This window comes from Trachypithecus francoisi, unplaced genomic scaffold, assembly GCF_009764315.1.
Source record: "Trachypithecus francoisi isolate TF-2019V2 unplaced genomic scaffold, Tfra_2.0 Lachesis_group14, whole genome shotgun sequence".
NCBI classification, from domain to species: domain Eukaryota; kingdom Metazoa; phylum Chordata; class Mammalia; order Primates; family Cercopithecidae; genus Trachypithecus; species Trachypithecus francoisi.
In genome coordinates, this window is record NW_022681459.1 from 62,794,203 (window position 1) to 62,804,571 (window position 10,369).

The following is a 10,369-nucleotide window of genomic DNA, read 5'->3' on the forward strand; positions in this document are numbered from 1 at the left end:
TTGTGGATGAATAACTTGCGCACGGACACTGTATGATTGGTGGGGTTGGGACGTGAGTCCAGGCATCTCTTCACCCTCACTCTAGGCTACTAGGGGTCGCTAAAGCCAATGAATGCTGGCTCAAGGGAGAAGGAGAGGGCTCATTTGTTGAGCATCTACAGTGTGCCAAGGTTTGTACTCAACTCTTTAAGAGTTGCCTTATTTTTATTTTTTGAGACAGGGTCTCACGGTGTCGCCTAGGGCTGGAGTGCGGTGGTGCAATCACGGCTCACTGCAGCCTTGACTTCCTAGGCTCAAGCAATCCTCCCACCTCAACCTCCCGAGTAGCTGGGACTACAGGTATGTGCCACCATGCCTGACTGATATTTGTATTTTTTTTTAGACGGAATCTGGCACTGTGGCCCAGGCTGGAGAGCAGTGGCGCGATCTCGGCTCACTGCAAGCTTTGCCTCCGGGGTTCACGCCATTCTCCTGCCTCAGCCTCCTGAGTAGCTGGGACTACAGGCGCCTGCCACCACACCCTGCTAATTTATTTGTATTTTTTAGTAGAGATGGGGTTTCACTGTGTTAGCCAGGATGGTCTTGATCTCCTGACCTTGTGATCCACCCATCTCGGCCTCCCAAAGTGCTGGGATTACAGACGTGAGCCACTGCGCCTGTCCTAATATTTGTATTTTTTGTAGAGACTGGGTCTTGTCGTGTTGCCCAGGCTGGTCTCAAATGCCTAGGCTTAAACAATCCTCCGCACTCAGCCTTGGAAAGTGCTGGGATTAAAGGCTTTCAGCTACCTCGCCCAGCCCAGAGTTACCTTATTTATTTATTTATTTATTTATGTGTTTGTTTATGTTTGAAACAGTGTCTCACTCTGTTACCCAGGTTGGAGTGCAGTGGCGCAATCTTAGCTCACTGCAACCTCCACCTCTCGGGTTTAAGCGATTCTTGTGCCTCGGCCTCCTGAGTAGCTGGGATTACAGGGGCACGCCACTAGGCCTGGCTGATTTTTGTATTTTTAGTAGAGATGGGGTTTCACCATGTTGGCCAAGCTGGTCTTGAACTCCTGACCTCAGGTGATCCACCCGCCTCGGCCTCCCAAAGTCCTGGGATTATAGGTGTGAGCCATGGCACCCGGTATCACTTCTGTTTTCACAGGGAGGAAATTGAGATTCAGCAAGGTTAAGTCACAGTCTCTGAGGTCAGACTCTTAGGAGTGGCGAGGCAGGGATATAAAATCCAGCTCCAGACACGAGTGCACAACCATCACACCACGCTGCCCTGGTGGAGGAGGGCTCAGAAGGCTCTGAGTGAGGACTGGAGGGACACCTCGTGGAGGAGGCCGCGAAGGCTCTGGGTGAGGACTGGAGGGACACCTTGTGGAGGAGGGCTCAGAAGGCTCTGGGTGAGGAGTGGAGGGACACCTTGTGGAGGAGGCCACGAAGGCTCTGGGTGAGGACTGGAGGGACACCTCGTGGAGGAGGCCGCGAAGGCTCTGGGTGAGGAGTGGAAGGACACCTTGTGGAGGAGGGCTCAGAAGGCTCTGGGTGAGGAGTGGAGGGACACCTTGTGGAGGAGGCCACGAAGGCTCTGGGTGAGGACTGGAGGGACACATCATGGAGGAGGGTTCGGAAGGCTCTGGGTAAGGACTGGAGGGACAATGTTTCCTAGCAGCCACTGCGGCCCCCAATGCTCCTTGGCCCCCTACCCTCTCCCAGGCTCATAAAATGGGCCCCTGCTTCTTTACAGATGACGTCTCCTGGAGCCCAGTACCACAGCTAGCCCCACCCTCGCTGGGCCCTGAGCCTGCACAGCTGGCCTCCAGGTCACTGGGCTTCATGTGACTATGGAGAAGTGACCCCTCCCCACCCAGTCCCCACCAGAGTCCTGCTTAGCCCGGCAGAGGAAAACGGCTGTGAGGGAAGGCACTAAAGATAGCTGCCTCGCCAACTTCCCCATTCTACTGACCACCGTCTCCTCCCCAGTGGGCTTCTCCAGCAGGCCTCCACCCCAGGCCATCCTTGAGCCTGGTCAGCCAGCCCGGGGCATGAGCAGGGACCCAGGCGATGGTCACCACCATGGCCACTGTTGCTGAGGACTCACTGGCCCCAGGCATGGGCCAGGCAGGACTGTGTGCCATATTGCACAGAAACCCCTCAACAGGAGGCAGCAAGGAGCTGCCTGTCATCCCCACTTGATAGATGGGGATCCAAGCACAGAGGAGGACCAGCTGGTGTGAAAGCCCCAGCTCATCCCCATGCCAGCACCTGGGAACATACCTGGACATTGACACGCCATGCCATCTTCTCCCATGGCCCAGGGCCTATGGACACACTGGCATGGCAACACTAGGACCCATAAAGATACCATGTCATCCCCCATCCATCTGTGATGCCATCTCCACCTGCAGCGGGAGTATTTACACCAGGGAAATAGGCAGACACTAGAGATCAGGGCCGTTCCTCCAGGGAGTTGCTTGTTAGATATCTACCAACACACCACTGACCCCAATCTTCTGTTCTGCTGTTAATGCCGATGGCTGAACCCAGCTGGAAGTGGCAAGGGAGTTGGGTTGGTATAGTCCCCAGAGGTCAGCATGCTGGGGCACAGAGCAGTGGGTGAAAGGGCGGCTTGAGGATCTGGAGTGAACAGTGTGGGGATTGAGACAGTGACCCCCCATGCAGTAAAAAGTCCAGGTATAACTTTTGACTCCCCTAAAACTTAACTACCAACAACTTTTTTTTTTTTTTTGAGACTGAGTCTTGCTCTGTCACCCAGGCTGGAGTATAGTGGCGCAATCTCCGCTCACTGCAACCTCTGCCTCCTGGGTTCAAGAGATCCTCCTTCCTCAGCCTCCCGAGTAGCTGGGATCACAGATGCCCGCCACCACACCTGGCTAATTTTGTATTTTTAGTAGAGATGGGGTTTCACCATGTTGGCCAGGCTGGTCTCAAACTCACCCCAAGTGATTTGCCTGCCTTAGCCTCCCAAAGTGCTGGGATTACAGGCGTGAGCCACTGCACCCAGCCTTAACTACCAATAACTTACTGTTGACTGTGAAAACAGTTGATTAACACATATTTTGTATGTTATGTGTATTATATACTATAGTCTTACAATAAAGTAAGTTAGAGAAAATAAAACATTAAAATAATCTGACTGGGCATAGTGGCTCATGCCTGTAATCTCAACACGTTGGGAGGCCAAGGCAGGTGGATCACTTGAGCCCAGCAGTTGGAGATAAGCCTGGGCAACATAGACCCTGTCTCTACCAAAAAAAAAAAAAAAAAAGCCGGGCACAATGGCTCACACCTGTAATCCCAGCAGTTTGGGAGGCCAAGGCAGGCCGATCACCTGAGGTCAGGAGTTCAAGACCAACCTGGTCAACATGGTGAAGCCCTGTCTCTACTAAAAATATGAAAATTAGCCAGGTGTGGTGGTGCACACCTGTAATCCCAGCTTCTTGGGAGGCTGAGGCATGAGAATCGCTTGAACCCAAGAGGTGGAGGTTGCAGTGAGCTGAGATCACACCATTGCACTCCAGCCTAGGGGACAAGAGTAAGACTCCATCTCAAAAAAAAAAAAGTCTGGGTGTGGTGGCTCACGCCTGTAATCCCAGCACTTTGGGAGGCCGAGACGGGCGAATCACCAGGTCAGGAGATTGAGACCATTCCGGCTAACACGATGAAATCCCATCTCTACTAAAAATACAAAAAATTAGCCAGGTGTGGTGGCGGGCGCCTGTAGTCCCAGCTACTGGGGAGGCTGAGGCAGGAGAATGGCGTGAACCCAGGAGGCGGAGCTTGCAGTGAGCCGAGATTGCGCCACTGCACTCCAGCCTGGGCGACAAAGCGAGACTCTGCCTCAAAAAAAAAAAAAGTGGAAACTCCAAGTCCAAACCCGTGTTGTTTGAGGGTCAATTGTATATATTTTTTTTCTTGATCCAGGTTCTTGCTCTGTTGCTCAGGTTGCAGTGCACTGGCGTGATCTTGGCTCACTGCAACCTCTGCCTCCCAGGTTCAAGAGATTCTCCTGCCTTAGCCTCCCCAGTAGCTGGAATTACAGGCACAGACCACCATGCCCAGCTAATTTTTGTATTTTTAATAGAGTTGCTGTTTCGCCATGTTGGCCAGGCTGGTCTCGAACTCCTGACCTCAGGTGATCCACCTGCCTCCGCCTCCCAAAGTGCTGGGATGGCAGGAGGGAGCCACTGTGCCCGGCCTTGAGGGTCAATTGTATTCATATGTCACCGTTACCAACCTTTATTAAGCACCAACAGGCATTCAAGTCTCTTCACTAGGTGGCTGCAGCCTGCCAGCTCATCCCAGGCTGCTGTGCCTCAGCCGTGCGGGACCAACAGAGTCGTCCTTCCTCCTGGCTTGCCTCGGTGTCCCTGTCTGCAGTCCTGGTGTGGTGCATGGAAAAGAGCTGTCTGGGCTGGCAATTGGTAGCTCAAGGGCCAGCCCAGCTTGCAGTTATGCTTTGTTTGGTCCTGAGAGCTGCAAAAGACAATTAAAGGGAGCTGACTTTTATAAGTCAGGAGCTTTCACACAGAACTCAGATTTCCAGCTTCTTTGGGCAGTAGGGTGATCTGGCAGCAACAGCCTGGAGCTGCAAAGCTGCTGCCCTCCCACCATAGCCCCTCCCCAGCCTCTGTCTGAGGGTTACTTTGGCAGGCCTGCCAGCCAGGAGGGTCCAGCATACAGTAGGTGCTCAGTGAAGAACTGGGAGGTAGAAGAGACTGGGACAGGGGGACGAATGAAGCACCTACTGGCCGCTCCTATGAAACTCCTGTTCCGGTGAGCTTGTCTTACGGGAGGCCTTGAATTCAGGAGTTGGCCGACTTTGACCTTCTTTTATTTTTTATTTTTGAGATGGAGTCTCATTCTGTTGCCCAGGCTGGAGTGCAGTGATGCAATCCTAGCTCATCACAGCCTCGACCTTCTGGCACAAGTGATCCTCCTGCCCCAGCCTCCCAAGTAGCTGGGACTGTAGGCACACACCACCATGCCTGGCTAATTTTTTTTTTTTTTTTAAAACAGAGTCTTGCTCTCTTGCCCAGGCTAGAGTGCAGTGGTACAATCTCAGCTCACTGCAAGCTCCGCCTCCTGGGTTCAAGCAATTCTTCTGCCTCAGCTTCTCAAGTAGCTAAGACTACAGGCATGTGCCACCACACCCAGCTAATTTTTGTATTTTTAGTGGAGATGGGTTTGACTATATTGGCCAGGCTGGTCTCCAACTCCTGACCTCGTGATCGGCCCGCCTCAGCCTCCCAAAGTGCTGCGATTACAGGCGTAAGCCACTGTGCCCAGCCCTATGCCTGGCTAATTTTTAAAAAATTATTTTATAGAGACAGGGCCTCACTACGTCACCCAGGCTGGTTTTGAACTCCTGGGCTCAAGCAATTCTGCAGCCTCGGCCTTCCAAAGTGCTGGGATTACAGATGGACGACGCCACCACACCTAGCCATTACACTTTGATCTTTAAAAACCTGATCAATAGCATGAGCCTGGAAACCATCCAAAAGTCCACTGGCCCTGAGGCCATCATGCACAGCGTTGTCTCCTCGAAGTGGGAGCGTCATGCGGCAGTGCAGGTGGAGCTGCAGTTGCAGGTGCCCTTCACGGAGGGACCTCTAGGTGCAGAGCAAATGGCAAGTTGCAGAGAAAGTCCCACGTTGCAGCGAGATAGCTGTTCCCTTCTTTCAGCATGTGTGAAGGATATTGTAATTCATTAAAAACATGCAAATAGGGCCAGGCATGGTGGCTCAGGCCTGTAATCCCAGCACTTTGGGAGGCCGAGGCGGGTGATCACCTGAGGTCAGGAGTTCGAGACCAGCCTGGCCAACATGGCAAAACCCCGTTTCTACTAAAGATACATACAAAAATTAGCTGGGCATGGTGGCGGGTGCCTGTAATCCCAGCTACTCAAGAGGCTGAGGCAGGAGAATCACTTGAACCCGGGAGGTGGAGGTTGCAGTGAGCTGGGATCATGTCACTGCACTCCAGCCTGGGCGACAGAGTGAGACTGTCTCAAAATAATAACGATAATAATAATAATAAATAAAAAATGAAACAAATAGCAAACCCAGTCTGCACTGGCTGTGTGGCATAGTGGACAGTGACCGGGCTGGGTACTGGGTGACCTCCTGTCCCAGCTCCCCTGAGAACTCATGGTGCAGGCTTGGTGAGGCCTGTCTGGGCCTCAGTTTCCTTGTCTGTGGCATGAGGGCTCAGGCTCAGGGAGGGCAGGGTTGCACAATTTCTCAGAGCCCTCTCAGCTCTGAGGCTGGGACTCCAAAGGCCAAAGGTCAGTGCAGAGTGAAAAGACTGACAAAGAGAGATGCTGTGGGCTCTAGCAATCAGGGAAGGCTTCCTGAAAGAGGGGGCCTTGAGCTGAGCTGTTAAGGCTGAGCGATGCCCTGTCAGGGCTAACCCGAAGAGGAAGAGTGGACATTCATGATGCTAAGGAATTGATTGATGCAGGACAAGAAAGGGCTAGCCAAATTAGGGCTTAGCCTGGGAGGGTTCTTGGCCTCTCCCGGGAAGGAATTCAAGGGCGGGCAGGTGGTGATAAACAGCACCTTTTACTGAAGCAGCAGAGGTACAGTAGCAGCAGAGGTCTCACTCCTCCTGGAGCAAGGCTACCCCATAGGCAGTGGGCCCAGAGCAGCAGCTCAGAAGCAGGGTTGCCCTCATATTATACCGACTTTAATTATATGCAAATGATGGGGTGGGTTATGCAGACATTTACAGGACAAGGGGGCAACTTCTGGGTTGTTAGGTCAATGCTATGGAAGAGGCTGGCAATTTCTGGGTGTTACCGTGACAATGGTAAACTGATAGGGCACACTGGTGGGCATGTCTTACGGGGAGGTGCTTCCCCCGACCTGTTTTAGCTAGTTCTCAATTTGGTCCAGTGTCTGAGCTGTGCCTCTGGAGTCAAGTCCTACCTCCTACCTCGGAATGAGTTTGTGAGAGAGACTTTAGGCACAGCAGGCAGTGAGTTAGGGAGAGATTTGTGGGTGGGCTGTGGGAGGCCTTCCCCGAGATCCTCCACTGGACATCATCCCAGGGGGCTCACTTCTCCATCCTAGGTGGGTGGGTGGGCGTGGGAAGTGGATCTCATAGCTGGTCGTGCCCCATGAGCCAGGCATTGCACCTGCCCTTGTCACGCATGGTTCATTTGCTCCTCACACCTGGGGAAGGGGGCGGCAGGCACAAACGTCACCCCCATTTCACAGAAGAAACTGGGCTCCAGAGCCAGGCTCCTCTGGGCTCATCTACCTGGGGAGGGAGAGGAGAGGAAGCCCCTTGGGGAAGCGGAAGGCCAGTGCTCAGAGCTCCTGTGTGGCCATTCTCCCCACCTGGAATGCCATTCCCTCCACCCCAACTTGCCCTTCTGGGCTTGGCTCCAATGTCACCTCCTCCTGGAAGCCTTCCCTGACCCCCACCTGCATCAGGGTTGCCTGATGTTTGCTCTTTTGCACTCTCTGCTTCTCCCTCCCCACTTTGTGCTCCATGTCCATCTTCTCAGCCAGGCGGTGACCTCCTTGGGTCCGGGTTGTGTCTGTCTTGCTATTGTTGTACCCTCTGCACCTAGCACGGTGCTGAGCACATCGTAGGAGTTCAATGAACGCTTGTTGAAAGACCATTCCCTGAAAGTACACGTAAACTAGGAATGAATGAGGTGACTTGCCCAGGGTCACCCAGATGGTCAGGGCCGCATGGTCCTGGTGGAACAGCAGTGCCCCAGCCCCTCTGGCCTTCTGCCTGGTTTCCCGCCTCTGTTCTTTTTCTTTGTTTTTGAGATGGAGTCTTCCTCTGTTGCCCAGGCTGGAGTGCAATGGCGCAATCTTGGCTCACTGCAACCTCAGTCTCCCGGGTTCAAGTGATTCTCCTGCCTCAGCCTCCAGAGTAGCTGGGATTACAGGCTCCTGCCACCACACTTGGCTACTTTTTTTTTGTATTTTTAGTAGAGATGGGGTTTCACCATGTTGGCCAGGCTGGTCTCAAACTACTGACCTCAAGTGATCCACCTGCCTTGGCCTTCCAAAGTGCTGGGATTACAGGCGTGAGCCACCGCGCCCAGCCCTGCTTCTGTTCTTGATGCTCACATCTATCCTCCACCCAGCAGCCAGAGTCGAACAAACCCCCGTCGATTGCACCCTGCCTCTGCTGCACACCCTCCATAGCTCTGCTGGATGCAGAGTGAGAGCTCAGGCCACCGCAGTGCCCAGGACCCACTTCTCCCAGGCCTCACGGCCACACTGGTCTCCTCTCTGTTCTTGCAACACCACAGGCTGGCCCCCGCCTCGGGCGCCTTTGCACTGGCTCTCCCCGATTCTTGGAATGCTCGATTCTTGGAATGCTCGTCCCTAGAAATTTGCAGAGGCCACTTTCTCAGCTGCGACACTGCTGCCCCAGGCTCCTGACCCCACACCCCGCTCTGCCTGCTCTGTTCTAGGCACTGTGGTCTGCCACGGGCAGCAGGATGCATGTCTGTGTCATGGTCACTGCATGTCTCCCCCACTCCCACTAGGGCAGGGCCCTTTATTTGGGTCTCTGTTCTCCAGGCTTCCAGAAAAGGGAGGGTGGGGGAGATGTGGTCTGGAGCGCGTGAGAGACCAGGGAGAACTCCACGGCAGCAGCAACTTCCTCAAAGCAAATTTAGGAAAAGCTGAAGTGAAAAAGGCTCGGGCAGCTGCGTGCTTCCTGCAGCCAGTCCGGGGCCCAGGGCATGTGTCTGGGTCTGTGTGTGACTCGTGTGTCTGTATGTCTGTCTGTGTGCACGTATGTTGTGGGGTGGGGGGCAGTGGATTCTGGAACCAGGGACCTCTCCGAGCCTCGGGGGGCAGAGCTAGGTGGTCTCTGGCCCAGGGGTTCTGGATGTGGGTTCCCCAGAACTGTGGGGCTGGGTGCTTCTGTCCTTTTCCCCTAGGGGCAGAGTGACCTAATGGGACAGGATGCGTGTAAACTCTGGAGTGGACTTTCAGGGTTCTATTCCCAGCTCCACGGCTTCCTTAGTGACCTTGAGGAAGTGATTTAAACACACTGTGCCTCAATCTCATCATCTGAAAAATGGAGATGCTAAGACAAGAGGCCACCTCCTGTTGTTGCCAGGATTTGATGAATGAAGGCATTTGAGCGGCTGAGACCCACAGTCGGCCCTCAGCTCACATTCACCAGGGGCGTCAGTCTAAGATCCAGTGTTAGCGAGACCCAGGCCAGCCTCAGGGAAGGGGCGCCAGGCAGAGGGAGAGGCCGCCAGTGCTGTGCAGTGGTGTGAGGGCTGGGGAGGGGTCCCACCCTAGGCAGGGAGTCCAGAGGAAGGCCGTCTCAGAGGGGGCTGAACAGGCCAGGAAAGAGGAAGAAGAGAAAGTGGCCACAGGGACGGGGCAGTGAGGGCCAAGCCTGCAGGGGGAGAGATGGAGAGGTGAGGGCTGCGAGAAACTCGGGGATACCCATGCCCAGTGGGACCAAGGGATGAGACCGGAGCAGCCACAGGTTCCACCTCCCCCAGGTGCCAGGCTGCACTGGACTTTGTTCTGGAGCAGCGCAGAGCCATGGGAGGTGGTTGAGCAGGGGCTTGGAGGCCTCAGCTTATGGTTTCCATCTGGTTCCAGGCTGATGGAAAGGCACCATCACAGCCCAGGCCAGGAAGGTGAGACACTCACACCAAACACTTAGAAAACAGGACCAGAGGCTGGGCGTGGTGGCTCACGCCTCTAAACCCAGCACTTTGGGAGGCCGAGGCGGGTGGATCACCTGAGGTCAGGAGTTCGAGACCACTCTGGCCAACATGGTGAAACCCTGTCTCTACTAAAAATTCAAAAAATTAGCCAGTTGTGGTGGCTGCACACCTGTAGTCCCAGCTACCCCAGAGACTGAGGCAGAAGAATCGCTTGAACCCGGGAGGCGGAGTTTGCAGTAAGCCAAAGATGGTGCCACTGCACTCCAGCCTGGGCAACAAGAGCGAAACTCCATCTCAAAAAAAAAAAAAAAAAAAAAAAGCCAGAGCAACTGGCTCGGCAGCTGAGCAAGGCTTAAGGGACAAAGGGGCCTGAGGAAGGGTGGCCTGTGAAGGTTTCCTGGAAGAGGCCCTGGAAGTGAGCCTCAGTTTCCTGGAAGAGGCCCTGGAAGTGAGCCTCAGTTTCCTGGAAGAGGCCCTGGAAGTGAGCCTCAGTTTTCTGGAAGAGGCCCTGGAAGTGAGCCTCAGTGGAGCCAATAAGAGACCTCCTCAGCCTGCTGCGTGACTTCAGGCAAACCACTGCCATCTCTGGTCTCAGCTCCCACCTGCCCTGGCAGGGACTCACCTGGCCCCACCCCTGTGTCTCTCCTGGGCTCTGACATTCCACGATCACAGATGGGGAAGACTG